The sequence below is a fragment of the Lactuca virosa genome, chromosome 7 (genome assembly GCF_052849685.1).
Source record: "Lactuca virosa cultivar CGN04683 chromosome 7, Lactuca_virosa_CGN04683_v6, whole genome shotgun sequence".
NCBI lineage: Eukaryota > Viridiplantae > Streptophyta > Magnoliopsida > Asterales > Asteraceae > Lactuca > Lactuca virosa.
In genome coordinates this window covers 66,817,816-66,823,815 of record NC_136432.1, presented here as the reverse complement: position 1 = coordinate 66,823,815, position 6,000 = coordinate 66,817,816, and positions in this window count along the sequence as shown.

Genomic DNA, 6,000 nt, shown 5'->3' with positions numbered 1-6,000 from the left:
GAAGTCTAAACAAAAGTCGTAGAGTATGATTTTAACTACGCGTGCATATAAAGAACGTCAAAAACGGAGTTCGTATGCAAAAGTTACGAGATTTAGAAGTTTTTGGTTCAAAAACCGAGAAAATCGCATAGTCATCCTCTGCCACGTCACCCTCGCATGCGAGCCTCCACGTGTCATCTGCTGATTGGATCGAAGCCTTGCGTGGCACCTTCTGATTCGACCAACTCCGCGGTCCACTCATCTTCGGACAACCTCCCATGAGACACACCGGAGACACCCCGGACATCACCCTCGGACACTCCTCGGACACCCCCTTCGCACGTGCCCTTCTCTTATTGGACCGAAGTCCGGTCCAGTCCGAACCTGCCATCTGCGAGCCTGGTGTCCGAAATGAGCCCATTCCTTCGCCACCTGTCCGACACGCGTCAGCCTCGCATGGCCTCGGGTCCGAAGCTTTGGCCTATATAAGGCATGCGAGGGTTCCGAAATAATTTACATTTTTCACCCTAAATTTCACTCTCTTTCATATTTTCCACTCCCATAAGCTTATATACAACCCCTAAATCCCCGGTATAAAGTCTCGAACCCTAAGCAAGCCTCGAAGCCCCGAGATTTCCGAGAATTTCACCTCTCTCCTGTCGAAACTCTGCCCGATTTGAGCCGGTTTCTCGGTAAATAAACTCCTTTTCGTGAAACGAAACTCTGTCCGATTCACCACCTATCAAGTGAGTACATACCCCCGTATTTTCATAATTTCTACTGTTTTAAGGGGGGGAATACAAGCATAACACAAGAACTTTGTGTTATAAAATCATGATTTCGAATCATGATAAAACAACATTAAATTATTAAAAATACTCAAAACATTAAACTCTTTTATAAACTTATATTTTTCCCCAAAATTCATATTTGTATATATATATATGTATATAAATGAGATTTAAAAGACTTAGGACTGATAACTCATTCTGGGTCCTTTTCCTTGTTTGGATGTGGGCTTATAGTACCGGTTATTTGTCCGAGTGTCGTTTAAATTGTACTTATATATAAAATTGTATATGTATATAAATATAATAGTTATTTCATCAGTTTAACTACCTTTGTAACATGCTGAGCAAGGGATTACATGCAAACATGGTTAAATACACATTCAGAAAGTACATATAAATTATAATAGGTATAATTTATACATAGAACAATAATTCATGATTCAAGTATACTAGAATACACAGTCTTACAAGAAACAAGGGTTTTGATACAGAACAAATCAAGGGTTTACACTTATCAAATACATGTTAGAAATTCTAATTCAAGAACATACTGTCAGTCATTTATTTCAGAATGATTGGGTTTTGATTCAAGAACATACTGTCAATCATTTATTTCAGAATGATTGGGTTTTCATAACTAATATACATGTAACGTTTATATGCTTTTTATGAGACATTCAATTCAGGTTGTTTAATTCATTTTAGACAACATAGGAAAAGTCCTGACATTATAACCATAATCTCCAGCCGGGGATCGAAACAAGTGTGTGTAGATCTATATCGGGATTGACAACCTCGCACTCAGACTGCTAGCTACAATCAGGCTTACAAGCTGATGAGTGGCAATTGTTATTACCAGTTTAAACGCCCACAAAGCGTTTGTTTAAGGCCATTCGTCATAGTATGGTTATAATAACTCATTAAAAAGATATTAACAATACGTTAGTATATAAACAACTAAACGAAAGTACACCTTCAAAGTACCAGTTTACAGAATACAAAATACAATGGTTCAATATAGTTTTCAATAACAGCTGGTAGAGCCAGGCACACTCTCAGTTACAAGTTTTCATAAAGGAATACAAATACAAAACATTAATACAAAGAGAACGGTTTTATGGGAATAAAACTACTTTTCATATACAACAGAAAATATAGGATTTTCTGGAACAGTTTACTTATACAAGATACAGAGATACTCTTTTAAACATAAACACTTATGCACTCACTCAACTTTATGTTGATACTCTCTTTTCAAATTACTTGTATTCTCAGGGAAATAATACACAGGTACTCCCCGAGCTTTTTGAGAAGATGGAGCTACTTTGAGTCATATCTTCTTTTGTATAACTATATTTTGGTTCAATATACAATGATTGAACACATGTAAATACTTATACTTTTTAAATACAATGGTTGTTTGTACTTTGATTACTATGATGCATGTGTTGTGATACTACAATTCAATTCCTCCACCCCCGGACGTTTCCGCCGTCTGGTTTGGGGGTGTGAAAGCTATAGACATGCCAGCTTTCAGACAGACATGGATAATTTCCGCTCTCAGTCGGGCTGGATCTTTACCCTAAATAGAGGAGCAATTACTTGGAAAAGTTCCAAGCAGGAGACAGTAGCTGATTCAAATTGCGAATCAGAGTACATAGCAGCAAGCGAGGCGGCGAAGGAGGCAATATAGCTGAAGAACTTCATTGGAGACCTTGGAGTTGTACCAGCTATACAGGAGCCTATGGAGATTTTCTGTGATAACGAGAGTGCAGTTGCCTTAGCCAAGGAACCAAGGGATCACGGCAGATCCAGGCACATCGACAGAAAATACCACTTCATTAGACATCGAATAGAAGAAGGACTCCTCGTGGAAAAGAGGGTATCATCGGACGAGAACCCAACAGATCCCCTCACGAAGGGACTGTGTAGGGTTAAGCATTTACAGCATGCGAGGCGCATTGGGCTGAAGGATGATATTAGTTTTAGTAACTAGATAGCTTTCAAAACTTGTAATAATTGAAATGTAATTGACATTTGATGTTTAAATAAAAGGTGTTTTTATTTACTAGTATGGTACTGTCTTATGTCAATCATTTGCTATTGTTTCATTTTGCATGTTTTGACTTCCAGAATAAGTATATTATTCAAACTTGTCGATCATACTTTGGAAGTAGTTATTGAAATAAGACTGCCATGAATTGGGTTTGTATATTTGTCTGAATTGTATTAGACATAGCAATTGTTGTTGCATCATTCATGAATGCTCATAAGTTCTGAGTATTGGAATCAACCCACGCTCACTTGTATCACTTCATGGAATTTATCTCGAGTGATCGTGAGACGGTAATATCATATAAGTCTTCAAACCAAGAGATATGAGCTGTTGACTATGAGTTGGTTGTACATTGATAGTACGAAACCACATCAGTAACTTGATGTTATAAAACGTGCTGTTGTGTACAATTTGATGATTAGTCAGTACAAGCATATGAGTCAAAGTTTATCTGTTCCTTTTAGTCCTTGGAGGATTAAAAGTGATATCTTGGGCCCCTCGATTATTTTGTTTTGACTTATGTGTCAGGCCCGGTCAGAACTGAATTGATGTGTTCGATTAAGTTCTATGTCAAAAAAATTGGAAACCGGGAAACAAACTGCTGGACAATAAGTACGACGATGTTCCATGTATTTGTCCGGCTGATATCTTGAGAACAAAGGATTATATGATCACTTATCTAAAATGGCACAACTTAGTTCCACGAGACTTTTAAGAGCTACGATTGTTGGTCGGATCCTGAAGTCGTACTTGCAGCTATAGTTATTAGACTTATCCAAGTGGGAGACTGTTGGATAAGGTGTCTAAGTCCATAACTATATTTGGTATGTACTTGACCCAATTTAGCATGGTCCATTTGGGTTGCATGGCATCAGAACAATTTGGATAGACTTTTGTGAGAAGAGGATATTTATGATTTATTAATATATTATAAGTTCTAATATATTAATATGAAATCATATTATTTAATTAGTATTAATCAAGAATTAGTTTGGAATTAATTTTGTGATCAAAAGAGACTAATTAAATAAATGGGGATTGATTTGGTAATTCATTCATTCTTATATAGTGGGCTTATGATCCATAGTTCTTCATGTTGGGCTAAACCCATGTGGTGACCCATGGATACTCCATGGAGGTTAAAACCCATGGATCATGAGGAATATGGAAAGACATGAGTTACATGGTGTAACCCTAATGTGCACACTATATAAAGAAGCCTCATACTAGTAAAACCGGCACTTAGGATACACAAGTGAGGGCTAGCCGATTTTGGTGCAATATAATCTTCTCTCAAGTTATTCCAATTGTTGGTGGTGTTGTGTGAAGCATTTGAGGCATCACATTTGGGGTGCTAGGCTCACAGAGTCTTAAGGAATCAAAGCTACAAGAAAGGTATGTCATTCTACTAGAATTTTGTATTACATATACCCCATGATATGCTAATTAGGATGAAACCTTGGAAAAATGAAAGTTTGCATGTATAATAGAGAAAACATAGATCCAAAGTTTCTAGGGTTGCATGCACACCATAGGAGTGTTAGAATGCTCAAAACCCAACATGTTGAACAGAAACTTGACTTACCGCCATTTGGCTAATAAGAGTAGGGCAGAAACGCTTCCTATGGCCAGTAACACCACAAGCATAGCATGTAACATTCTTCATCGGGCAAACGGGCTTTGTATGACCCGTTTCTCCGCATCCATAGCAAATCACCGGTCCTTTTCCTATTCTGCATTGGCCCGGGTGACTCTGTCCACATTTCGACACGATGGTGGTTGAAGAGAAAACAAATTGTGACCTACTACGGCCACGAAAAGTATTATGAGATTGTACTTGTCTGTTGGGATCGGATCGAGCAGATTGAGCCGATGGAATAGAGGAAACAGAAACAGTTCTATCGACACGTGGATGATTCGGAACAGAACGAGTGGCACCATGTATTCCAAGTCGTGCTCGCGCTTTCGGGCATATTATTTATCTTTTAGCACATATTAGCCTTTAAGGCATCTCCCTTAAAGTATGCTAGTGCACACTATAGCAAGTGAGGTATTCAACCTAAGGCATGCTATAAACAATTCAATTAGCATAAAATATTAATTAAGGCATATACCCTACTTAAGTATTTCTTATGGTTTGTATCCATATACTCACAATGAATCCGTTCATATATTGAACTTCCGACGGTTTAAGTCTAAATACAAGTCTGTGGTATTTAGTTCACTTAAACTACTGTTCTGATACCATGCTTGAAAGACCCCTTTCATACTTAAGATTATCATAAAGTCAAAAACACTACAAGAAAAATGCCCTTTAGTGACGTGCAAACAATGACACTCGCAGATTTACGATACTCATTTTTGTGCGTCCTTAAAAATAATGTCAGGTTTCCAAAAACTGAAGGATAGAGGGCACGCATTTTTTGTGCCCTTAAATTAGTGTCTCAAGAAAAAAAATTAAAAACACGGAGGGAACCTAACGAAAAAAGCGTGTCCTCTAAAGGTGTCGTTTTATATTTTTTTAGGAAGGCGCGCGCGTTCTCCATTTTTTTTAATAGCTTATGGGGGGAAATGAAATCCCAAAAAATTAAACACCCCGCCATGTATCTCCTTCTTCTCCTTCTACAATCCTCTACTAGTGAACCCTAATAGAATTGTGAGGCTGTCAATCCTTTTGAAGAAGCCGTCTTCCTCTACCTCTGCACTCTCTATCCCTTCCCTTTGGAAGCCCTAACCGCCACCACCATCATCGAACCCCATCATCTCTAAGAGTTCGGAGTGCATCTGATGAAATCGACATCAACACGGTTGCGTTTGATGAAACAACACAGGGAATACCGAATCGAACTTGGGAATATCTCCTCCTTCCCTCCACGTCCTTACAATCGACCTTCTTCCATCAACACTTTTATACCTCAGCCGATAAGATAAACGATGTCTTCATCGACTCAACTCCGATAAGATAAACGATGTCTTCCATCAACACTTTTAAAATTTGGTCATTTACAGAGGAGATCAAAGCACGTTGTTGGATTTTGTTCGGTTTTTGAATCTGTGAGTTAAATCGGTTAATTTGTATGTTTTTTTTTGTTAATTTTTCGATTTTCATCTTCACTCCTGACTTTTGTTTCATCTTCATCTTTACGGTATCTGCTGTTATTTTCCTGTGCACAC